The 25,128-nt window shown below is 36.0% G+C and overlaps 21 non-coding genes across 21 annotated transcripts; all 21 read right to left on the bottom strand.

Moving 5' to 3' along the window:
* Positions 1-23: 23 nt before the first annotated feature.
* trnat-agu (transfer RNA threonine (anticodon AGU)) lies at positions 24-95 on the bottom strand. Its single transcript has one exon. It is a non-coding gene; the product is annotated as a tRNA-Thr (tRNA).
* Positions 96-730: 635 nt separating this feature from the next.
* Positions 731-802, bottom strand: trnaa-agc (transfer RNA alanine (anticodon AGC)). The gene has a single exon. It is a non-coding gene; the product is annotated as a tRNA-Ala (tRNA).
* A 286-nt stretch (positions 803-1,088) lies between these two features.
* trnaa-cgc (transfer RNA alanine (anticodon CGC)) lies at positions 1,089-1,160 on the bottom strand. Its single transcript has one exon. It is a non-coding gene; the product is annotated as a tRNA-Ala (tRNA).
* Positions 1,161-1,431: 271 nt separating this feature from the next.
* trnaa-agc (transfer RNA alanine (anticodon AGC)) lies at positions 1,432-1,503 on the bottom strand. The gene has a single exon. It is a non-coding gene; the product is annotated as a tRNA-Ala (tRNA).
* A 631-nt stretch (positions 1,504-2,134) lies between these two features.
* On the bottom strand, positions 2,135-2,206 carry trnaa-ugc (transfer RNA alanine (anticodon UGC)). Its single transcript has one exon. It is a non-coding gene; the product is annotated as a tRNA-Ala (tRNA).
* Positions 2,207-2,700: 494 nt separating this feature from the next.
* On the bottom strand, positions 2,701-2,772 carry trnaa-cgc (transfer RNA alanine (anticodon CGC)). Its single transcript has one exon. It is a non-coding gene; the product is annotated as a tRNA-Ala (tRNA).
* Positions 2,773-4,079: 1,307 nt separating this feature from the next.
* trnaa-ugc (transfer RNA alanine (anticodon UGC)) lies at positions 4,080-4,151 on the bottom strand. Its single transcript has one exon. It is a non-coding gene; the product is annotated as a tRNA-Ala (tRNA).
* A 619-nt stretch (positions 4,152-4,770) lies between these two features.
* Positions 4,771-4,842, bottom strand: trnaa-ugc (transfer RNA alanine (anticodon UGC)). The gene has a single exon. It is a non-coding gene; the product is annotated as a tRNA-Ala (tRNA).
* A 489-nt stretch (positions 4,843-5,331) lies between these two features.
* Positions 5,332-5,403, bottom strand: trnaa-cgc (transfer RNA alanine (anticodon CGC)). The gene has a single exon. It is a non-coding gene; the product is annotated as a tRNA-Ala (tRNA).
* Positions 5,404-6,349: 946 nt separating this feature from the next.
* On the bottom strand, positions 6,350-6,421 carry trnaa-ugc (transfer RNA alanine (anticodon UGC)). Its single transcript has one exon. It is a non-coding gene; the product is annotated as a tRNA-Ala (tRNA).
* A 591-nt stretch (positions 6,422-7,012) lies between these two features.
* On the bottom strand, positions 7,013-7,084 carry trnaa-cgc (transfer RNA alanine (anticodon CGC)). Its single transcript has one exon. It is a non-coding gene; the product is annotated as a tRNA-Ala (tRNA).
* A 631-nt stretch (positions 7,085-7,715) lies between these two features.
* trnaa-ugc (transfer RNA alanine (anticodon UGC)) lies at positions 7,716-7,787 on the bottom strand. Its single transcript has one exon. It is a non-coding gene; the product is annotated as a tRNA-Ala (tRNA).
* Positions 7,788-8,407: 620 nt separating this feature from the next.
* trnaa-ugc (transfer RNA alanine (anticodon UGC)) lies at positions 8,408-8,479 on the bottom strand. Its single transcript has one exon. It is a non-coding gene; the product is annotated as a tRNA-Ala (tRNA).
* An 801-nt stretch (positions 8,480-9,280) lies between these two features.
* On the bottom strand, positions 9,281-9,352 carry trnaa-cgc (transfer RNA alanine (anticodon CGC)). The gene has a single exon. It is a non-coding gene; the product is annotated as a tRNA-Ala (tRNA).
* Positions 9,353-9,605: 253 nt separating this feature from the next.
* Positions 9,606-9,677, bottom strand: trnaa-agc (transfer RNA alanine (anticodon AGC)). The gene has a single exon. It is a non-coding gene; the product is annotated as a tRNA-Ala (tRNA).
* Positions 9,678-9,964: 287 nt separating this feature from the next.
* trnaa-agc (transfer RNA alanine (anticodon AGC)) lies at positions 9,965-10,036 on the bottom strand. Its single transcript has one exon. It is a non-coding gene; the product is annotated as a tRNA-Ala (tRNA).
* Positions 10,037-10,322: 286 nt separating this feature from the next.
* trnaa-agc (transfer RNA alanine (anticodon AGC)) lies at positions 10,323-10,394 on the bottom strand. Its single transcript has one exon. It is a non-coding gene; the product is annotated as a tRNA-Ala (tRNA).
* A 1,496-nt stretch (positions 10,395-11,890) lies between these two features.
* On the bottom strand, positions 11,891-11,962 carry trnaa-agc (transfer RNA alanine (anticodon AGC)). The gene has a single exon. It is a non-coding gene; the product is annotated as a tRNA-Ala (tRNA).
* A 3,781-nt stretch (positions 11,963-15,743) lies between these two features.
* On the bottom strand, positions 15,744-15,815 carry trnaa-ugc (transfer RNA alanine (anticodon UGC)). Its single transcript has one exon. It is a non-coding gene; the product is annotated as a tRNA-Ala (tRNA).
* A 269-nt stretch (positions 15,816-16,084) lies between these two features.
* Positions 16,085-16,156, bottom strand: trnaa-agc (transfer RNA alanine (anticodon AGC)). Its single transcript has one exon. It is a non-coding gene; the product is annotated as a tRNA-Ala (tRNA).
* A 281-nt stretch (positions 16,157-16,437) lies between these two features.
* trnaa-agc (transfer RNA alanine (anticodon AGC)) lies at positions 16,438-16,509 on the bottom strand. Its single transcript has one exon. It is a non-coding gene; the product is annotated as a tRNA-Ala (tRNA).
* Between the last annotated feature and the right edge of the window lie 8,619 nt (positions 16,510-25,128).

Below are 25,128 nucleotides of genomic sequence, written 5' to 3'. Positions count from 1 at the left end.
ACAATCCATGCGTTTTTGTTCCATGGAGATGCCAGGGATTGAACCTAGGGCCTCATTCATACTAAGCATGCACTCTACCACTGAGCTACATCCCCTACTGTATTTATAGGAAATGAGAAAAATAAATGAGAAAAAAGTTCCAAATGCCCAAAATTGGACTTAAGGTAATAATAAGGCATAAGACTTGAACAAATTTAGATTTTTATTTTTTTTTTCTGAGAAAAGACCCTAAAAACTAGTCTAAATATGATGTGCACACTTAAACTGGGATTAAAATGCAGAAGGGCATGAAAAATGAGAAAAATGTGACAAACACCCATTTCAGAAAGAAGGTATGGAACTTCACAATCCATGAGTTTTTGTTCCTTGGAGATGCCAGGGATTGAACCCGGGGCCTCATTCATGCTAAGCATGCGCTCTACCACTGAGCTACATCCCCAATTATGTTCACAAAAAATGAGAAAAATAAATAAATAAAAAAAAAAAATGTGACTTAAGTTCCAGATGCCCAAAATTGGACTTAACGTAATAATAAGGCATAAGACTTGAACAAATTTGGATTTTTTTTTTTTTTTTTTCTGAGAAAAGACCCTAAAAACTAGTCTAAATATGATGTGCACACTTAAACTGGGATTAAAATGCAGAAGGGCATGAAAAATGAGAAAAATGTGACAAACACCCATTTCAGAAAGAAGGTACGGAACATCACAATCCATGAGTTTTCGTTCATTGGAGATGCCAGGGATTGAACCTGGGGCCTCATACATGCTAAGCATGTGCTCTACCACTGAGCTACATCCCCAATTATGTTCACAAAAAATGAGAAAAATAAATAAATAAATAAATAAAAATGTGACTTAAGTTGCAAATGCCCAAAATTGGACTTAAGGTAATAATAAGGCATAAGACTTGAACAAATTTGGATTTTTTTTTTTTTCTGAGAAAAGACCCTAAAAACTAGTCTAAATATGATGTGCACATTTAAACTGGAAATAAAATGCAGTAGGGCATGAAAAATGAGTAAAAGTGGCAAACACCCAATTTAGAAAGAAGGCATACAAATTCACAAATCTTGAGTTATTGATACTTGGAGATGCCAGGGATTGAACCTGGGGCCTCATACATGCGAAGCATGAGCTCTACCACTGAGCTACATCCCCTGTCTTTGTGTATGAAAATGAGAAAAAAAATGAGAAAAAAGTTGCAAATGCTCAAAATTGGACTTAAGGTAATAATAAGGCATAAGACTTGAACAAATTTGGATTTTCTTTTTTTTTTTCTGAGAAAAGACCCTAATAACTAGTCTAAATATGATGTGCACACTTCAACTGGGATTAAAATGCAGAAGGGCATGAAAAATGAGAAAAATGTGACAAACACCCATTTCAGAAAGAAGGTATGGAACTTCACAATCCATGAGTTTTTGTTCCTTGGAGATGCCAGGGATTGAACTTGGGGCCTCATACATGCTAAGCATGCGCTCTACCACTGAGCTACATCCCCAATTATGTTCACAAAAAATGAGAAAAATAAATAAATAAAAAAAAAAAATGTGACTTAAGTTGCAAATGCCCAAAATTGGACTTAAGGTAATAATAAGGCATAAGACTTGAACAAATTTGGAATTTTTTTTTTTTTCTGAGAAAAGACCCTAAAAACTAGTCTAAATATGATGTGCACACTTAAACTTGAATTAAAATGGAGAAGGGCATGAAAAATATCACAAACACCCATTGCAGAAAGAAGGCATAGAACTTCACAATCCATGAGTTTTTGAATCTTGGAGATGCCAGGGATTGAATTTGCCGCCTCATACATGCGAAGCATGCACTCTACTTCTGAGCTACATCCCCTGTTGTCTTTACAAAAAATGAGAAAAAAAAAATGAGAAAAAAGTTGCAAATGCCCAAGATCGGAGGTAAGGTAATATAGAAAGTCATAAGACTTGAAAAAATTTGGAGTTTTCTTTTTTTTATGAGAAAGGATTTTCAAAAGACCCTAAACATTTCTTTAAATATGACATGCACACTTAAACTGGGATTAAAATGCAGAATGGCATAAAAACAGAGAAAAATTGACAAACATCTATTTAGAAAGAAGTGATAGAAGATGACTATATTCAGCATTTGTTTGTTGGAGATGCCAGGGATTGAACCTGGGGCCTCGTACATGCAAAGCACACACTCTACCACTGAGCTACATCCCCTGTTGGCTTGTTAAAAAATGAGAAAAAAAAAAATGAGCAAAAAGTTGCAAATGTCCAAAATTGGACTTAAGGTAATAATAAGGCATAAGACTTGAACAAATTTGGATTTTTTTTTTTTTCTGAGAAAAGGCTATCAAAAGACTCTAAAAAAATAGTCTAAATATGATGTGCACACTTAAACTGGAATTAAAATGCAGAAGGGAATTAAAAATGAGTAAAGTGGCTTGATTAAAAATGAGGAAAAAAAATGAGAAAAAAGTTGTAAATGCCCAAAATCGGAAGTAAAGGTATAAGACTTGAAAAATGTTTTTTTTTTTTTTTTTTTTTTTTGTCTGAGAAAAGGCTATCAAAAGACTCTAAAAACTAGTCTAAATATGATGTGCACACTTAAACTGGAAATAAAATGCAGAAGGGCATGAAAAATGAGTAAAAGTGGCAAACACCCAATTTAGAAAGAAGGCATACAAATTCACAATGCTTGAGTTATTGATACTTGGAGATGCCAGGGATTTAACTTGGGGCCTCATACATGCGAAGCATGAGCTCTACCACTGAGCTACATCCCCTGTCTTTGTGTATGAAAATGAGAAAAAAAATGAGAAAAAAGTCGCAAATGCCCAAAATTGGACTTAAGGTAATAATAAGGCATAAGACTTGAACAAATTTGGATTTTTTTTTTTCTGAGAAAAGACCCTAAAAACTAGTCTAAATATGATGTGCACACTTAAACTGGAATTAAAATGGAGAAGGGCATGAAAAATATGACAAACACCCATTGCAGAAAGAAGGCATAGAATGGACAATCCATGCCTTTTTGTTCCATGGAGATGCCAGGGATTGAACCTAGAGCCTCATATATGCTAAGCATGCACTCTACCACTGAGCTACATCCCCTACTGTCTTGATAGGAAATGAGAAAAATAAAAGAGAAAAAAGTTCCAAATGCCCAAAATTGGACTTAAGGTAATAATAAGGCATAAGACTTGAACAAATTTGGATTTTTTTTTTCTTTTCTGAGAAAAGACCCTAAAAACTAGTCTAAATATGATGTGCACACTTAAACTGGGATTAAAATGCAGAAGGGCATGAATAATGAGAAAAATGTGACAAACACCCATTTCAGAAAGAAGGTATGGAACTTCACAATCCATGAGTTTTTGTTCCTTGGAGATGCCAGGGATTGAACCTGGGGCTTCATACATGCTAAGCATGCGCTCTACCACTGAGCTACATCCCAAATTATGTTCACAAAAAATGAGAAAAAAAATAAATAAATAAATAAAAATGTGACTTAAGTTGCAAATGCCCAAAATTGGACTTAAGGTAATAATAAGGCATAAGACTTGAACAAATTTGGATTTTTTTTTTTTTTCTGAGAAAAGACCCTAAAAACTAGTCTAAATATGATGTGCACACTTAAAATGGAATTAAAATGCAGAAGGGCATGAAAAATGTGACAAACTCCCATTTTAGAAAGAAGGTATGGAACTTCACAATCCATGAGTTTTTGAATCTTGGAGATGCCAGGGATTGAATTTGCCAACTCATACATGCGAAGCATGCACTCTACCACTGAGCTACATCCCCTGTTGTCTTTACAAAAAATGAGAAAAAAAAAATGAGAAAAAAGTTGCAAATGCCCAAGATCGGAGGTAAGGTAATATAGAAAGTCATAAGACTTGAAAAAATTTGGAGTTTTCTTTTTTTTTTTATGAGAAAGGATTTTCAAAAGACCCTAAACATTTCTTTAAATATGACATGCACACTTAAACTGGGATTAAAATGCAGAATGGTATAAAAAAAAAGAGAAAAATTGACAAACATCTATTTAGAAAGAAGTGATAGAACATGACTACATTGAGCATTTGTTTGTTGGAGATGCCAGGGATTGAACCTGGGGCCTCGTACATGCAAAGCACACACTCTACCACTGAGCTACATCCCCTGTTGGCTTGCTAAAAAATGAGTAAAAAAAAAATGAGCAAAAAGTTGCAAATGCCCAAAATTGGACTTAAGGTAATAATAAGGCAAAAGACTTGAACAAATTTGGATTTTTTTTTTTTTTTCTGTGAAAATACCCTAAAAACTAGTCTAAATATGATGTGCACACTTAAAATGGAATTAAAATGCAGAAGGGCATGAAAAATGTGACAAACTCCCATTTTAGAAAGAAGGTATGGAACTTCACAATCCATGAGTTTTTGAATCTTGGAGATGCCAGGGATTGAATTTCCCACCTCATACATGCGAAGCATGCACTCTACCACTGAGCTACATCCCCTGTTGTCTTTACAAAAAATGAGAAAAAAAAAATGAGAAAAAAGTTGCAAATGCCCAAGATCGGAGGTAAGGTAATATAGAAAGTAATAAGACTTGAAAAAATTTGGAGTTTTCTTTTTTTTTTATGAGAAAGGATTTTCAAAAGACCCTAAACATTTCTTTAAATATGAAATGCACACTTAAACTGGGATTTAAATGCAGAATGGCATAAAAAAAGAGAAAAATTGACAAACATCTATTTAGAAAGAAGTGATAGAACATGACTATATTGAGCATTTGTTTGTTGGAGATGCCAGGGATTGAACCTGGGGCCTCGTACATGCAAAGCACACACTCTACCACTGAGCTACATCCCCTGTTGTCTTGCTAAAAAATGAGAAAAAAAAAAATGAGCAAAAAGTTGCAAATGCCCAAAATTGGACTTAAGGTAATAATAAGGCAAAATACTTGAAAAAATTTGGATTTTTTTTTTTTCTGAGAAAAGACTATCCAAAGACTCTAAAAAAATAGCCTAAATATGATGTGCACACTTAAACTGGAATTAAAATGCAGAAGGGAATTAAAAATGAGTAAAGTGGCTTGATTAAAAATGAGAAAAAAAAATTAGAAAAAAGTTGTAAATGCCCAAAATCGGAAGTAAAGGTATAAGACTTGAAAAAATTTAGTTTTTTTTTTTTTTTTGTCTGAGAAAAGGCTATCAAAAGACTCTAAAAACTAGTCTAAATATGATGTGCACACTTAAACTGGAAATAAAATGCAGAAGGGCATGAAAAATGAGTAAAAGTGGCAAACACCCAATTTAGAAAGAAGGCATACAAATTCACAATGCTTGAGTTATTGATACATGGAGATACCAGGGATTGAACCCGGGGCCTCATACATGCGAAGCATGAGCTCTACCACTGAACTACATCCCCTGTCTTTGTGTATGAAAATGAGAAATAAAAATGAGAAAAAAGTTGCAAATGCCCAAAATTGGACTTAAGGTAATAGTAAGGCATAAGACTTGAACAAATTTGGATTTTTTTTTTTCTGAGAAAAGACCCTAAAAACTAGTCTAAATATGATGTGCACACTTAAACTGGAATTAAAATGGAGAAGGGCATGAAAAATATGACAAACACCCATTGCAGAAAGAAGGCATAGAATGTGACAATCCACGCATTTTTGTTCCATGGAAATACCAGGGATTGAATCTAGGGCCTCATACATGCTAAGCATGCACTCTACCACTGAGCTACATCCCCTACTGTCTTGATAGGAAATGAGATAAATAAATGAGAAAAAAGTTCCAAATGCCCAAAATTGGACTTAAGGTAATAATAAGGCATAAGACTTGAACAAATTTGGATTTTTTTTTTTTTTCTGAGAAAAGACCCTAAAAACTAGTCTAAATATGATGTGCACACTTAAAATGGAATTAAAATGCAGAAGGGCATGAAAAATGTGACAAACTCCCATTTTAGAAAGAAGGCTTGGAACTTCACAATCCATGAGTTTTGGAATCTTGGAGATGCCAGGGATTGAATTTGCCAACTCATACATGCGAAGCATCCACTCTACCACTGAGCTACATCCCCTGTTGTCTTTACAAAAAATGAGAAAAAAAAAATGAGAAAAAAGTTGCAAATGCCCAAGATCGGAGGTAAGGTAATATAGAAAGTCATAAGACTTGAAAAAATTTGGAGTTTTCTTTTTTTTTTATGAGAAAGGATTTTCAAAAGACCCTAAACATTTCTTTAAATATGACATGCACACTTAAACTGGGATTAAAATGCAGAATGGTGTAAAAAAAGAGAAAAATTGACAAACATCTATTTAGAAAGAAGTGATAGAACATGACTATATTGAGCATTTGTTTGTTGGAGATGCCAGGGATTGAACCTGGGGCCTCGTACATGCAAAGCACACACTCTACCACTGAGCTACATCACCTGTTGGCTTGCTAAAAAATGAGAAAAGAAAAAAATGAGCAAAAAGTTGCAAATGCCCAAAATTGGACTTAAGGTAATAATAAGGCAAAAGACTTGAACAAATTTGGATTTTTTTTTTTTTTTCTGAGAAAAGACTATCAAAAGACTCTAAAAAAATAGCCTAAATATGATGTGCACACTTAAACTGGAATTAAAATGCAGAAGGGAATTAAAAATGAGTAAAGTGGCTTGATTAAAAATGAGAGAAAAAAAATGAGAAAAAAGTTGTAAATGCCCAAAATCGGAAGTAAAGGTATAAGACTTGAAAAAATTTGGAGTTTTCTACATCCCCTGTCTTTGTGTATGAAAATGAGAAAAAAAATGAGAAAAAAGTTGCAAATGCCCAAAATTGGACTTAAGGTAATAATAAGGCATAAGACTTGAACAAATTTGGATTTTTTTTTTTTTTTCTGAGAAAAGACCCAAAAAACTAGTCTAAATATGATGTGCACATTTAAACTGGAATTAAAATGGAGAAGGGCATGAAAAATATGACAAACACCCATTGCAGAAAGAAGGCATAGAATGTGACAATCCATGCGTTTTTGTTCCATGGAGATGCCAGGGATTGAACCTAGGGCCTCATACATGCGAAGCATGCACTCTACCACTGAGCTACATCCCCTGTTGTCTTTACAAAAAATGAGAAAAAAAAAAATGAGCAAAAAGTTGCAAATGCCCAAAATTGGACTTAAGGTAATAATAAGGCAAAAGACTTGAACAAATTTGGATTTTTTTTTTTTTTCTGAGAAAATACCCTAAAACTAGTCTAAATATGATGTGCACACTTAAAATGGAATTAAAATGCAGAAGGGCATGAAAAATGTGACAAACTCCCATTTTAGAAAGAAGGTATGGAACTTCACAATCCATGAGTTTTTGAATCTTGGAGATGCCAGGGATTGAATTTCCCAATTCATACATGCGAAGCATGCACTCTACCACTGAGCTACATCCCCTGTTGTCTTTACAAAAAATGAGAAAAAAAAAATGAGAAAAAAAAAATGAGAAAAAAGTTGCAAATGCCCAAGATCGGAGGTAAGGTAATATAGAAAGTAATAAGACTTGAAAAAATTTGGAGTTTTCTTTTTTTTTTATGAGAAAGGATTTTCAAAAGACCCTAAACATTTCTTTAAATATGAAATGCACACTTAAACTGGGATTAAAATGCAGAATGGCATAAAAAAAGAGAAAAATTGACAAACATCTATTTAGAAAGAAGTGATAGAACATGACTATATTGAGCATTTGTTTGTTGGAGATGCCAGGGATTGAACCTGGGGCCTCGTACATGCAAAGCACACACTCTACCACTGAGCTACATCCCCTGTTGTCTTGCTAAAAAATTAGAAAAAAAAAAATGAGCAAAAAGTTGCAAATGCCCAAAATTGGACTTAAGGTAATAATAAGGCAAAAGACTTGAACAAATTTGGATTTTTTTTTTTTTTTCTGAGAAAATACCCTAAAAACTAGTCTAAATATGATGTGCACACTTAAAATGGAATTAAAATGCAGAAGGGCATGAAAAATGTGACAAACTCCCATTTTAGAAAGAAGGTATGGAACTTCACAATCCATGAGTTTTTGAATCTTGGAGATGCCAGGGATTGAATTTCCCACCTCATACATGCGAAGCATGCAATCTACCACTGAGCTACATCCCCTGTTGTCTTTACAAAAAATGAAAAAAAAAAAATGAGAAAAAAGTTGCAAATGCCCAAGATCGGAGGTAAGGTAATATAGAAAGTAATAAGACTTGAAAAAATTTGGAGTTTTCTTTTTTTTTTTATGAGAAAGGATTTTCAAAAGACCCTAAACATTTCTTTAAATATGAAATGCACACTTAAACTGGGATTAAAATGCAGAATGGCATAAAAAAAGAGAAAAATTGACAAACATCTATTTAGAAAGAAGTGATAGAACATGACTATATTGAGCATTTGTTTGTTGGAGATGCCAGGGATTGAACCTGGGGCCTCGTACATGCAAAGCACACACTCTACCACTGAGCTACATCCCCTGTTGTCTTGCTAAAAAATGAGAAAAAAAAAAATGAGCAAAAAGTTGCAAATGCCCAAAATTGGACTTAAGGTAATAATAAGGCAAAAGACTTGAAAAAATTTGGATTTTTTTTTTTTTCTGAGAAAAGACTATCCAAAGACTCTAAAAAAATAGCCTAAATATGATGTGCACACTTAAACTGGAATTAAAATGCAGAAGGGAATTAAAAATGAGTAAAGTGGCTTGATTAAAAATGAGAAAAAAAAATTAGAAAAAAGTTGTAAATGCCCAAAATCGGAAGTAAAGGTATAAGACTTGAAAAAATTTGGAGTTTTCTACATCCCCTGTCTTTGTGTATGAAAATGAGAAAAAAAATGAGAAAAAAGTTGCAAATGCCCAAAATTGGACTTAAGGTAATAATAAGGCATAAGACTTGAACAAATTTGGATTTTTTTTTTTTTCTGAGAAAAGGCTATCAAAAGACTCTAAAAAAATAGTCTAAATATGATGTGCACACTTAAACTGGAATTAAAATGCAGAAGGGAATTAAAAATGAGTAAAGTGGCTTGATTAAAAATGAGGAAAAAAAATGAGAAAAAAGTTGTAAATGCCCAAAATCGGAAGTAAAGGTATAAGACTTGAAAATTTTTTTTTTTTTTTTTTTTTTTTGTCTGAGAAAAGGCTATCAAAAGACTCTAAAAACTAGTCTAAATATGATGTGCACACTTAAACTGGAAATAAAATGCAGAAGGGCATGAAAAATGAGTAAAAGTGGCGAACACCATACATACAAATTCACAATGCTTGAGTTATTGATACTTGGAGATGCCAGGGATTGAACCTGGGGCCTCATACATGCGAAGCATGAGCTCTACCACCGAGCTACATCCCCTGTCTTTGTGTATGAAAATGAGAAAAAAAATGAGAAAAAAGTTGCAAATTCCCAAAATTGGACTTAAGGTAATAGTAAGGCATAAGACTTGAACAAATTTGGATTTATTTTTCTTTTTCTGAGAAAAGACCCTAAAAACTAGTCTAACTATGATGTGCACACTTAAACTGGGATTAAAATGCAGAAGGGCATGAAAAATGAGAAAAATGTGACAAACACCCATTTCAGAAAGAATCCATGAGTTTTTGTTCCTTGGAGATGCCAGGGATTGAACCTGGGGCCTCATACAGGCTAAGCATGCGCTCTACCACTGAGCTACATCCCCAATTATGTTCACAAAAAATGAGAAAAAAATAAAAATAAAAAATAAAAATGTGACTTAAGTTGCAAATGCCCAAAATTGAACTTAAGGTAATAATAAGGCATAAGACGAACAAATTTGGATTTTTTTTTTTTTTTTCTGAGAAAAGACCCTAAAAACTAGTCTAAATATGATGTGCACACTTAAACTGGAATTAAAATGCAGAAGGGCATGAAAAATGAGAAAAATGTGACAAACACCGATTTCAGAAAGAAGGTATTGAATATCACAACCCTTGAGTTTTTGTTCCTTGGAGATGCCAGGGATTGAACCTGGGGCCTCCTACATGCTAAGCATGCGCTCTACCACTGAGCTACATCCCCAATTATGTTCACAAAAAATGAGAAAAAAATAAAAATAAAAAATAAAAATGTGACTTAAGTTGCAAATGCCCAAAATTGGACTTAAGGTAATAATAAGGCATAAGACGAACAAATTTGGATTTTTTTTTTTTTTTCTGAGAAAATACCCTAAAAACTAGTCTAAATATGATGTGCACACTTAAACTGGAATTAAAATGCAGAAGGGCATGAAAAATGAGAAAAATGTGACAAACACCGATTTCAGAAAGAAGGTACTGAATATCACAACCCTTGAGTTTTTGTTCCTTGGAGATGCCAGGGATTGAACCTGGGGCCTCCTACATGCTAAGCATGCGCTCTACCACTGAGCTACATCCCCAATTATGTTCACAAAAAATGAGAAAAAAAAAAATGTGAATGAAGTTGCAAATGCCCAAAATTCGACTTAAGGTAATGATAAGGCATAAGACTTGAACAAATTTGGATTTTTTTTTTTCTGAGAAAAGACCCTAAAAACTAGTCTAAAAATGATGTGCACACTTAAACTGGAATTAAAATGCAGAAGGGCATGAAAAATGAGAAAAATATGACAAACACCCATTGCAGAAAGAAGGTATGGAACTTCCCAATCCATGAGTTAATGATTCTTGGAGATGCCAGGGATTGAACCTGGGGCCTCATACATGCTAAGCATGCACTCTACCACTGACCTACATCCCCTGTTGTCTTTGCAAAAAATGAGAAAAAATAAATAAAAAATAAAAAAAATGTGACTTAAGTTGCAAATGCCCAAAATTGGACTTAAGGCAAAAGACTTGAAAAAATTTAGAGTTTTTTTTTTTTTTTTTGTCTGAGAAAAGGCTATCAAAAGACTCTAAAAACTAGTCTAAATATGATGTGCACACTTAAACTGGAATTAAAATGCAGAAGGGCATGAAAAATGAGAAAAATATGACAAACACCTGTTATGGTCATTTTTATATTCATCATCATATCCTCAAATGTATGTTCATGTGTACAATTTGTCATGTTTTAATACATGACGACTCCATTACTCTTTACACTTTTGAACAGCTGAATCATGATTAAACAGTACAGGTCGTATTATTCTCAGTGCAGCACAGTCTCTGCTCACATGCAGATATACACTGACCCACACACTTATCAAGGACAGATAAAGACTGGCACCGAACCTTCTCATAACATCTTCATCATCCTCCAACATTTCCACTATGGGCATCTGACTCCCTCCCTTTTGTCTCTCACTGTTGGGACCTTTTCTTATCTGTATAAAACCTTAAGCTGAAACTGTTAGGGAGCGGCACTTCCTTCGGACGTCCGCTAACTTTGTTCCATCTTGTACCTTTTTTCTTAGTTTAGAATAAACTATTTTTTATATAAAATCATCAATGCTTCTCCTGGACTCCATCATTCAACCAGAGCAATGAATCATGTCTCCAAATGAGATCAACCGTAAATTCAGCCGTAACACACCCATTGCAGAAAGAAGACACGGAACTTCACAACCTCTGAGTTTTTGTTCCTTGGAGATGGCAGGGATTAAACCTGGGGCCTCATACATGCTAAGCATGCGCTCTACCACTGAGCTACATCCCAATTATGTTCACAAAAAATGAGAAAAAAAAAATGTGAATTAAGTTGCAAATGCCCAAAATTGGACTTAAGGTAATGATAAGGCATAAGACTTGAACAAATTTGGATTTTTTTCTTTCTGAGAAAAGACCCTAAAAACTAGTCTAAATATGATGTGCACACTTGAACTGGAAATAAAATGCAGAAGGGCATGAAAAATGTGACAAACACCCATTCCAGAAAGAAGGTATGGAACTTCACAATCCATGAGTTAATGATTCTTGGAGATGCCAGGGATTGAACCTGGGGCCTCATACATGCTAAGCATGCACTCTACCACTGAGCTACATCCCCTGTTGCTTTTACAAAAAATGAGGAAAAAAAAATGAAAAAAAAAAAAAAATGTGAATGAAGTTGCAAATGCCCAAAATTGGACTTAAGGTAATAATAAGGCATAAGACTTGAACATATTTGGAGTTTTTTCTTTCTGAGAAAAGACCCTAAAAACTAGTCTAAATATGATGTGCACACTTAAACTGGAATTAAAATGCAGAAGGGCATGAAAAATGAGAAAAATGTGACAAACACCCACTTCAGAAAGAAGGTATGGAACTACACAATGCATGAGTTAATGATTCTTGGAGATGCCAGGGATTGAACCTGGGGCATCATACATGCTAAGCATGTCCTCTACCACTGAGCTACATCCCCTGTTGTTTTCACAAAAAATGAGAAAAAAAAAATGAAAAAAAAAAAAAAAATGTGAATGAAGTTGCAAATGCCCAAAATTGGACTCAAGGTAATAATAAGGCATAAGACTTGAACAAATTTGGATTTTTTTCTTTCTGAGAAAAGACCCTAAAAACTAGTCTAAATATGATGTGCACACTTAAACTGGAATTAAAATGCAGAAGGGCATGAAAAATGAGAAAAATGTGACAAACACCCATTTCAGAAGGAAGGTATGGAACTTCACAATCCATGAGTTAATGATTCTTGGAGATACCAGGGATTGAACCTGGAGCCTCCCGCCGAGGATTGTTCAGCTAAACGGCCCTAAACCGTTTCCCATTCATTCTCTATGGTAGTCCTAAACCACTACGGATGTAATGCGCCTTCCCGCCACTGACCCTTTGTGGCGCTGTAACAGCTTCATTCAGACTGTCTAACAAAGGTAAGTGACTTTTTGACACACCATGGTTGGATTGTAAGCTTGTAAAATTGGATTGATAGTGGGATTTGATTTAATGTTTAAGATGTGGAGGTTTTAAAGTCGAATGAAAGATTATTTATTTTTTATTCCAGTAGTATTAGGCAATAAAAATAGACATAATATGTATGGCCTTTTAACAAAAATCATACTGATAGGTTAACATTAAATAAATAAATAAATACATTCATATTTTATTTTATATTATATATATTCCCAAGGTTAAAAATGTTTTTAGAGATTTCTCTATATTCTAGTGGTTCCCAAACTGGGGTACATGTATCCCTAGAACAGGGGACTGCAACTTGTGGCTCTGGAGCCTCATGTGGCTCTTTGACTCTTTTGCAATGGTTCCCTTTTAGCTATAAGAACATATTAAAATAATGAATTGTTATTTCTTACACAGGGTGTTAATGATAAATGACTGACACTAAATAAAATGGTGATAAAACAATTTGTCAACCTAAAAATAATAATAATAACTTTCATCAACCATAATCTTGCCTTGCACCTGTGGTTAACCTTACATTTTAAATCCCTGGTAAGATAACTAAACCAACTAAAAGACCCATGGAAAAAAAGGCCCATATGAGTGTTATAAGTTTCTGAACATTAGTGGGAACAAATATAGTAATAAAGTAAATGATGCAATGTAAAGTAAATAGAGTTTATTGGTTTTAATTGAACATATATACATTGATCTTTTCAGGAACCCTCCCACCTCCTGAGATCTCCTCTGCCCTTCATACACATGAGCCAACCAACACACAGTAAGATGTCTTCATAACTCTTTGTTACTGTGCCGCAAATGTGTCCTTTACTATACTGTCTATAATACCCAAATTTGTCCTTGACTGTGCCTATAATAAGAAGAATAAAGTGTGTAAATATTATGACATTTTATTTTTCATCATTGTTCTCTCAGCTGGTCCTTCTGTTGTTGTTCCCCCACTGTCACACAGACCAGACCCTCAGACACCTGAGACACCACACAGTAAGATGTTTTTTTATGACTATTCTGAAGATGTAACTGTGGTCAAAATATGTTTTAAGTTATTATGTATTCTGTGATGATAATAAAAGATGTGAAAATGACGACACGTCACTAATTATGTTTTTGTTTTTTATCCTTGTTCCGTCAGCTGGACCTTCTGCTGTTGTTTCTCCACCGACATGCAGACCAGCAGCAGCAAAAACCCAGACAGACAAAAAAATGTCTCTCGTGTGGGCAGCCAAAAATCCCGCTACCAAAGTGAGATATCATCAGTTCATCAGCAAGGGCCAATTAGATACTACTATTGCTCCACAAAGGTCTTTAAAGCCTATTCTGCAGAGGGCCTGACAAATCCTAGAATGGCCTTTGAAGAGTTTGCACAGACTGATTTCTTTCAGCGTGAACTTCAGCTAACAAAGCGCAGAGTGGAGGAAAAAGCTGAAAAGAAGAGGAAACTCCCGGACCCTCAACCTCAGGGAACAATGTGCCGATTCTGTCGCACAGAGCTAAAGCAGGGCCCAAACAGCAAACATGTACACACAGGGTTTCCAAAAGTTTCAAGAAAATACATTTACTGCCCACCTATAAGTCCTCGCCTTATATAAAGACAGAGGCATGACGAAAGAAATGACATGGAGGGAATTTCAAGCCTCATCATTCTATGGCATGGAAAAGGAGAGGTGGGCAGTAGAAGGAAAGAAGTAGTAATGCTGACGTTTTATGCATACACCTAATACATTTCATATTTTAATCACCCACTGTTCTCAAAACTCAAACTATGGTACAATTGGTGCATAAAACTAATGCAGGCATAGTGTCAGGTGTGTAAATTGTGTACTGATTACTTTAATAGATTTAGTGTTTTTTTTCTTTCTTGTGTATATACAGTATATCGAATTGATGTTGTTTTTTGAGGATTCAATTCAATTGAACTGTATTTATAGAGTGCAAATTACAACAAAGTCATCTCAAAGCGCTTAACAAAAAAAAAAAAAATGGAGTTCATAGTAAGAAAGAAAGAACCCAACAAGATCCACATGAACAAGCATTTGTATATTAAAACTGATTGTTATTACTCATAAACTTATTTTTATACTTGCTTGTTTTTACTCCCTCTTGTTTTACTCAGTATTCTTCTTGTTGCACCAAGTTACTGCAACTTCTGCCCAGTGCCATTACTTTGCAGCAGCTATAATTTCCATAGTTTTCCTGTTCTTGTTTTTTTACCCGTTTATACTTGTTTTAGCTTTTAATACTGAAGGCTCATGTTTGAGTATTTTTAATAAAACACTGATTTTAAGTAAAGAACTTGTTTCAATTGATTCCATCTTCAAAGCACTGGTCAGCTTATTTTCAATATGAATAATAGGTCAAATAATTTGTTTTTAATTCATTTCTGAATGCAACAGAAAATAAATCTTAATTACAGATATAATTTTTGCAGTGTAATATTACATATTATAACTAAATTTAGAAAAGTAACAAAGCATTTCAGCACCATTGACAGGAAAAGTAAAATTCAGTACCAAGGACCGCAGACAAGAAATGCTGCAATCTGATTGGCTGTCAGTGTGGTACAACTATCCACGGCTGGCTCCCGCGTGCTAAGCATGCACTCTACCACTGAGCTACATCCACTGTTGGTTTTACAAAAAATGAGAAAAGAAATGAAAAAAAAAAAAATGTGAATTAAGTTGCAAATCCCCAAAATTGGACTTAAGGTAATAATAAGGCATAAGACTTGAAAAAATTTGGAGTTTTCTTTTTTTTTCTGAGAAAGGATTTTCAAAAGACCCTAAACATTTCTTTAAATATGACATGCACACTTAAACTGGGATTAAAATGCAGAATGGCATGAAAAAAGAGAAAAATTGACAAACATCTATTTAGAAAGAAGTGATAGAACATGACTATTTTAAGCATTTGTTTGTTGGAGATGCCAGGGATTGAACCTGGGGCCTCGTACATGCAAAGCACACACTTTACCACTGAGCTACATCCCCTGTTGTCTTGACAAAAAATGAGAAAGAAAAAAATGAGCAAAAAGTTGCAAATGCCTAAAATTGGACTTAGGGTAATATTAAGGCATGAGACTTGAACAAATTTGGATTTTTTTTTTTCTGAGAAAAGACCCTAAAAACTAGTCTAAATATGATGTGCACACTTAAACTGGAATTAAAATGCAGAAGGGCATGAAAAATGAGAAAAATATGACAAACACCCATTGCAGAAAGAAGGTATGGAACTTCACAACCCTTGAGTTTTTGTTCCTTGGAGATGCCAGGGATTAAACCTGGGGCCTCATACATGCTAAGCATGCGCTCTACCACTGAGCTACATCCCCAATTATGTTCACAAAAAATGAAAAAAAAAAAAATGTGAATTAAGTTGCAAATGCCCAAAATTGGACTTAAGGTAATAATAAGGCATAAGACTTGAACAAATTTGGATTTTTTTTTTTCCTGAGAAAAGGCTATCAAAAGACCCTAAAAACTAGTCTAAATATGATGTGCACACTTAAACTGGGATTAAAATGCAGAAGGCCATGAAAAATGAGAAAAATACAACAAACACCCATTTCAGAAAGAAGGTATGGAACTTCACAATCCATGAGTTAATGATTCTTGGAGATGCCAGGGATTGAACCTGGGGCCTCATACATGCTAAGCATGCGCTCTACCACCGAGCTACATCCCCTGTTGTCTTTGCAAAAAATGAGAAAAAAAAAAAATACATGAATTAAGTTGCAAATGCCCAAAATTGGACTAGGGATTGAGCCTGGGGCCTCATACATGTGAAGCATGCACTTTACCACTGAGCTACACCCCCTGTTGTCTTGACAAAAAATGAGAAGAAAAAAAATGAGAAAAAAGTTGCAAATGCCCAAGATCGGAGGTAAGGTAATATAGAATGTCATAAGACTTGAAAAAATTTGGATTTTTTTTTTTTTCTGAGAAAAGGCTATCAAAAGACTCTAAAAAAATAGTCTAAATATGATGTGCACACTTAAACTGGAATTAAAATGCAGAAGGGAATGAAAAATGAGTAAAGTGGCTTGATTAAAAATGAAAAAAAAAATGAGAAAAAAGTTGTAAATGCCCAAAATCGGAAGTAAAGGTATAAGACTTGAAAAAAGTTAGAGTTTTTTTTTTTTTTTGTCTGAGAAAAGGTTATCAAAAGACTCTAAAAACTAGTCTAAACATGATGTGCACACTTAAATCACTTCATAGACCTATGATCTCCAAAAAAACCAAATGAATGAAAATTAAATGAAATTTTGTAAAAAAAAAAAAAAGGAAATACACTGTTTATATGTTTGACCCACATAAGAACCCCAGGGATTTTATAGCCTTGACTGGGTTCAGGTATCAATGGGATTTTTAAAATCACAAATTCAAAAGGGATCAATTAATAAAAAATAAATTAATAATGCCAGTTAGACAATATAATGTGTTGTTTTTGTTTCCTAAATTTAAAACTTGTGTTTAATGCATTGGACATTCATTTAAAAGGTTGTGAGGTTTTCTCTTATCTTACTACGAGTGCTCTCTATAAGACCACAGAGAATTTGCGAGAATAGAAACCAATGGAAAATCATAAAAACCAATGAGTACTAACAAAACCCCAGAAAATAATGACTTCTCTTTTTTTTATTCTTCTGTCTTTTTGTCAGAGGCCCTTTATGTTTAATGTAGGCCATGGCTATTCATACAGAAACGTATAAATCCTCTATTCATATGGAGGGCCCCTCATTGGCCAGTTTAGGTGACGATAGTGCACCATGTGACTTAAAGTTCTGTTTTTGTCAATGGCATGTGTGGGTGCAGACCCAAATGCAGGGACGGAGGCGGAGCTCAAGTGTATCATACCAGTATTTATTTTCACTACAGGCATGGTAAGTCCAGGGAGGCAGATGCAAACAAAAAAAACACAAAAAGCAAAACCAAAAAGCGAGGATAAACGAGAATGTCCAAAAGTCTATCCAGGAATTACTGGTAACCAACAGACCCATAGTCACAGCACATGTAATGTCCCAGCACTGAAGTGAACCCAAGCCTCCACATTTATACTCAGCAGTTTAATCAATTGCAGCTGGAGGCCAATCAGCAGGAGAAAGCTGCCGGAAGGGAGTCCAAGATCTCCTGCCTGCCCTCCAAAATAAAACCCCATCGTGACAGGGTCGCGGGGGTCTGCCGGTGCCAATCTCCGGCTCTCATAGGGCGCTGGGCGGGGGTACACCCTGGACAGGGTGCCAGTCCATCACAGGGCAACAGAGACACAGACAACCATTCACTCTCATGGGCAATTTAGAGACTCCAATCAACCTTACAGTCATGTTTTTGGATTGTGGGAGGAAGCCGGAGTACCCGGAGCAAACCCACGCAGCATGGGGAGAACATGCAAACTCCACACAGAAAGGACCCAAGTGTCCACCCCAGGGCTTGAACCCAGGACCTTCTTGCTGTGAGGCGGACATGCTAACCACTAAGCCACCTATTAAATTAGAGCTCAGAAAAGCTGTAAAAGAAAAGGTACAAAAAAGGAGAGAAGTACATTTCTCAAAGTCATGGCAGATAAACCAGGAGCAAAACCAGAATGAACAGGTGATTAACATATCAGGTGTTCCACTCACACCCAGTCATGTCTCTGTGCTGTCTAAAAGTCTAACTTTTGCCTCCACAAACACAACCAAAGAATTTCAAACCAAGATAAACTTGTTTCATTTCCATCACAATCTCCAGCTGAAAGTTTGGTACAACACTAACCCCAATCAAGCTGCCTCTCACTCTCAGATTCAGACAGAATCTACACAAACATTACTTAAGCCCAAGTCCACCTTCATTCCTACCACATTCCATCCTACTTTGAACACATTTTACAGAAAAGTAACATTTGAAATAGACACATTTTTTGCCTCAAAGACAAAAAGAGAATGTAACCTGTTAAAAGAAGAAAATGAGGCACTGAAATGGTTTTCAACTAATGATAGTTTAGTCTTTATTTGAAGGGACAAATGTATAGAGACATTAAAATCATAAAAGAGAGAGATGTTCTACACCAGAGTATAGTTAAACAGCTGGTTTATTCCATCTGTAGTCCCTGGTTACCTGTATAAAACATACAATAACATTCAATAAATTACAATGGTAAAAACTGTACAAGAACAATCAGAATATGCACTCTCACTGACACACGCACAGACATGAACAATATCACACCTGTACATTACATCCACACCTCTCATTTACAGCAACACACCTGGATAGTGTTATAATAGTCAAGTTAGGTCTTGAGACCAAATTTTAAAGGTCTCGGACTCGGAATTATTTTGACTCGATCTTGTCTTCAATTCGAGATTTTCCCTCAAGACCGTTCGAGACCAGCACTAATTCCTGCTATTTTTAAACTTTTTTATAATGTGATAATAACGAGATAAAACAATCCTTTATTCATTCTTTAATCCACCCCGTATAATGACAGCAACCTTCGTATTTCGAATAAATTTGTAAAAGCACAGCAAAGAGGAAACACTCTGTGGTGTGTAGGTGAGCAGTCATGATATTTCTTGGCAGAAATGCTTTTTAACACTTGCTGTACATTCAGCTCACATAAAAATCTTGTTTTCAAATATGTACAATAATTGTGAATTTATCAGTAGCAGTAGTAGTTTTAATATTTCAGTAAATTTTTTGCAGGCACCTTTTTTGTCCGTCAAATGTATTTAAAAGAAACTAAAACCAAAGAGAGAATGTTATTTAACTGTTGAACCGTGTCATAATTTTATCATTTATATTTTTTTGAAATTTAAAAAAAAAATGTTTCGTCTCGGTCCCACCTTGTCTCCGTCTTGGTCTTGACTCGGTTTCGGCTCCTGGAAGTCTTGGTCTTGTCTTGGTCTCGGTGCATTCTGGTCTCGGGCAAGTCTTGGTCTCTGATAGTGCGGTCTTGAACACAACACTACACCTGGATAATACATTCTCTAATTCTGTCATTATTTACAAACACTAACCACAAATTCAATACAGTACTTTTTATAAAATACACGTTAATCTGTTCTCGTTCATGAATATATACACATTACCGGTAAGTTGTCACGTGGTTCAAACATAGTGTCCACCTCAGTGTCTGTGTGAGCAGCTTTGATTGTTCCACAGACACTTTTTAAGTTCTGCAGTGAACAGAAAATAGTCAGTTTGACTTTTCAGGTCTGTTGTGAAATCGTTCCATTCTTTATTGTTTTATATGAGAAGTATGATTGTGCTAATGAAGTTTTACATCTGGGTATGGTACACTGCCCCCTGGTGGAGGATCTTCAGAATCAGAATCAGAAAAGTTTATTTTGCCAAGTCCAGTTTTCAAAAACAACACAGAGAATTTGACTCAGTATTCAGTAGTGTTGTGGCGGTCAAGACCGGTCTTGGTCTGGAGACCAAATTTTAAAGGTCTTGGTCTTGTCTCGGACTCTGAAGCATTTTGACTCGGTCTTGTCTCGGACTCGGGCTGCCCGGACTCGGGATTTTCCGTCAAGACCGTTCGAGACCAGCACTAATTCCTGCTATTTTTAAACTTTTTTATAATTTGATAATAACACGGAGAAGAACGGGATAAAACAATATTTTATTAATTCTTTAATCCACCCTGTATAATGACCGCAACCTTCCTTAATGTGACTGAGTGACGTGTGTGACACACTCATACGTGTGTGACACACTCATACGTGTGTGACTACGGTGTCAGTTTGGACCGCGGAGCGCAAGGGAGATATGAACTAATCACCGGTAAAAATCCCAGTAAAACTCCAGAAAACAATCACTAGTAATAAATATCATCTCCCTGGTAAAGACAGTAGCTCTAATAACTGGTAAAATGATAAACTGATGATATTACAGCCTGTGAAGGCTGGATAGGGGACGCACTTACTCTGCTTCTGGGTCCTAGTGCCAGCCGAGCGGTGAAGCCTGTTCCGTTTACCGTGTTTAATAAGTCCGTGTGTGTTTAATAAGTCCGTGTGTGTTTCATAAGTCTGTGTGTGTTTAATAAGTCTGTGTGTGTTTAATAAGTGTGTGTGTGTCCGTGTGAAAGTCTGCATGTTTATGTCTCTGTCCATCCACTCTTTTCATTATATCCATGTCTTTTAAGGCTTTATTACATAATGTCGGCTGTAGTTCGGGCTGCCGCCATCTTGGATTATGTCGTCACCAGCGCGTCATCGCCGCAGAGTTGCACAAGCCAGAATGAGTCAAATAACTGTAAAGAGGTCTTATATTAATCTATTTTCTTTTTAAAGTGGTGTTTTTTTTGTGGCTTTAGACTCCAATTACATGTATGTATATAATATGTTCCCAACAATATAAACAGGTTCACAATATAATTATTTTTTATAGTTTCTGTTTCCACTGTATCCAGAATAATAATAATAATTCTCAACAAGAACAATTGGTTGATTTGTCACATGACTGTTCCAGGGTTTGAGTTTGTTTTATTTAGTTTCACATCTACCTGTAGCTCTGTTTTTTACACTGCTGACAACTTGTTTGTAGTTTTATTTCAGAAAGTTTCACTTTTACAGTTACAGTTGGAAACCTTTGTTAATTGAATATCCTAGGTACATTACAGTAACCAAATTAAACTAAATCATCTAAGTGAATTAATAAAATAACCTGTGTAAAGGCTTTTTCAAACTAAAAAATTATCTTGTGAAATCTGTGACCTGTTGACCTGAACAACTGAAAGAATCAGAATCAAGAATCATTATTTCTTGGCAGAAACACTTTTAAACACTTGCTGTACATTCAGCTGACATAAAAATATTGTTTTCAGATATGTAGAATAATTGTGAATTTATCAGTAGCAGTAGTAGTTTTAATATTTTAGTTAATTTTTTTCCAGGGACCTTTTTTGTCCGTCAAATGTATTTAAAATAAACTAAAATTAAAGAGGGAATGTTTTTTAACTGTCGAACCTTGTCATAATTTTATTATTCGGCTCCCGAAAGTCTTGGTCTTGTCTTGGTCTCGGTGCATTCTGGTCTCGGGCAAGTCTTGGTCTCTGATAGTGCGGTCTTGAACACAACACTAGTATTCAGTGTGCAGAACAGAAAAAACAAGCCAGTAACAGTAACAATAATAATGACAGGTATAAAGGATAAAACAGGATAAAGGATAGATAGAGGATCAGGATAAAGGATAAATTTATATATATTTTGTGGGTGGCTGGGGCTGTGGTTATATGGTTCTAGTTGTCACAGCAGAAGTGAACTTTATAAAGTTCTTCAGAGGTGCTGGTGCAGAGTTATTTAAGATTTTATAGGCCAATCGTATTAATGCAAATCTTTGAATGTTGTCAAAATTTAACAGTCTATATTTTTGAAAGACTAAACAGTGATGGTGTTGTAATGGTTTACGGTCGAGGATTTTGAGCGACTGTTTGTTCAAAGTTTCCAACGGCCTCAGAGCGGTTTTACTCACCTGGGACCAGCACGTTATACAATAATAAAACCGAGACATAATCATTGCATTAAAATAAGTTTGAGCATCCTCCAGTGTTAACGAGTTTCTAATACATTTGAAAGTTTTGATGTTGTACCTGAGACTCTGGTACATATGTTTGATATGTTTTTAAAACATAGAGTTGGGTCTAAAATGACACCCAGGTATCGATATTCAGTGACATTTTGTATTACTTCCCCTTGTAACGTTATGTTTGGAAAGGATGACAGTTTATATTTGTTTACAAAGTACATTGTTGCTGTTTTCTTTACGTTTTATGTGAGACATGCATTATGTAGCCATATTGCGACTTTCTCCATTGCTGCTGTATATTTATTGGTTACCTGTTCAGCATCCTTTCCCCATGTATAAACGACCGTATCAACTGCATACATCTGGATATTAACATCCTCGCATACAGATGGCAGGTTGTTTATATATAGGGAGAACAGAAGAGAGCTGATGTTAGAGCCTTGTTGCAGTCTGATATCAGTAGCAGTAATAGTGGATGTAGTGTTACTGATACGGACGCATTAGGTCTGACCAGAGAGATAGGAGTTAACCCAAGCCAGAGTGTTTGTCGACAGTTTAAATTTAGTTCATTTTAAAAGTAACGTTGGGTGACTGACAGTATCGAATGCCTTGCGAAGGTCTAAGAATATTGCTCCTACGACTCCTCCATTATCAAGATTTTGTTTTATTGTTTCTGTGAGAAGGCAACATGATGTTACTGTCGAGTGATTTGCCCGAAAGCCAAACTGCATGGGATGTAAAAGGCCTTCATCCTCCAGATGTTGTGTGAGTTGCTCAATGACCACTTTTTCTATTACTTTTGATATAACGGGGAGAATGCTAATTGTTCTGTAGTTGTTGATGTCTTGGTTATTTCCTGCTTTATGGATTTCATCATTCAAACTAGTGGCTTAGTGGCTGTTTTTATTGTGGTAGGGAAGGAGTTTTCAGTTACTGATTTATCAATATTGTTATTAGAGCAGTGAGAGTATCTTTATAGATGACGTCATAATTAAAAAAGTAGACAAATGAGGAGCAGTGGCAGAGACCAGTACATTAATGGGGATGTAGGGCAGAGACCAGTATACAGAGGCCTTGAGACAGCTGAGCAACAGTGAATACTACCAGCCTTTAATGTTTAATCCTACAGAGCAAATAAAGACAGAACTTAAAGAAATGCTCTTAAATGCAAAGGATCAAAGGTGGATTTCTCAGAATGAACATGACTTCCTACCAGCTCGCCCCCACCTTTACCAGGATCTTCAACCTCTCCCTGGCCCAGGCAGTCATCCCGCCGTGCCTAAAATCAGCCACAATAATCCCAGTGCCCAAGAAGTCCCCCACCACCAGCCTGAACGATTACCGCCCAGTGGCCCTCACTCTGGTAATCATGAAGTGCTTTGAGAGACTGGTCCTTCAGCACATTAAGGACTATCTCCCCCCAGACTTCGACCCACAGTTTGCATATCGTGCTAACAGATCCACAGAGGATGCCGTTTCTGTAGCTCTGCACTCTGCACTGAACCACCTGGAGCAGCGGCAGAGCTACGTTTGGATGCTCTTTGTGGATTACAGTTCAGCCTTTAACACAATAAATCCCGACAGACTCATCATTAAACTGAACACTCACGGCCTTCCCCCTCTCACATGTGCCTGGATAAATGACTTTGTAACCAACCGACCACAGAATGAGAGACTTGGCCCCCACCTTTCCTCCACCCGTACGCTGAGCATCGGCTCCCCACAGGGCTGTGTGCTGAGCCCCCTCCTGTACTTGCCTCTACACTTACGACTGCAGTTCGGCCTACAATGACAATCTCATCGTCAAGTTTGCTGACGACACTACAGTGGTCGGACTCATTTCTAAGGATGATGAGATGTCCTACAGAGAGAAGGTCCTTAAGTTGGCAGCCTGGTGTTGAGAGAATAACCTCGCTCTGAACACCAAGAAAACCAGAGAGATCCTTGTGGACTTCAGGAAGCACAGCACAGACCCAGCACCCCTGTACATCAACGGTGAGTGTGTGGAGAGGTTTCATACCTTCAGGTCTCTTGGTGTCCTCATCTCCGCGGATATGTCCTGGTCAGAAAACATCACGGCAGTCTGCAAGAAAGCTCAGCAGCGGCTACACTTCTTGAGCGTTCTCAGGAGGTACAAACTAAATTCCAACCTGCTGCTGATCTTCTACTGCTCAGCTATCAAGAGCCTGCTGACGTACTGTATCACAGTATGGTACAGCAGCTGCACCGCTGCAGACAGGGAGAGGCTCCAGAGAGTTGTAAAGGCAGCACAGAAAATCATTGGCTGCCCTCTCCCCTCCCTGATGGACATTTACACCTCCCGCTGTCTCAACAGAGCTAAAACCATCACCAAAGACTGCTGCCACCCTGCCTTTGACCTGTTTGACCTGTTGCCCTCAGGGAAGCGCTACAGGTGCATTAAGGCCAGAACAAACAGACTCAGAAACAGCTTTTTTCCAAAAGCAATAACCACTCTGAATTCTCATATGTGCTGATCTCATATTCATACCCACAGACTCTGCTCAGCCACTTTAAAAAACAAAAACAAAAACAGTGATGTGTAATATCATTGAACCGCATATATAGACAATGTGCTATACACCAGACACTGTATATAGCAATGTGGTTGTTTATTTTTTTTTTTATTTATTTAAATACCAAATGTACATACTGTTCACTTTACATCCTTTCCTGTACTATTTATTGATGTCCTATGTTATATTGTTTGTCTATTTTATTTCTTGCACTGTTACTGGAGTTGGCTTGTTTTAATCTCATGGTACATGTGTACAAT

This window comes from Gouania willdenowi, chromosome 21 (genome assembly GCF_900634775.1).
Source record: "Gouania willdenowi chromosome 21, fGouWil2.1, whole genome shotgun sequence".
Classification (NCBI taxonomy): domain Eukaryota; kingdom Metazoa; phylum Chordata; class Actinopteri; order Blenniiformes; family Gobiesocidae; genus Gouania; species Gouania willdenowi.
Note: the sequence above shows the minus strand (reverse complement) of the source record. Positions and strands in the feature narration are given on the sequence as shown.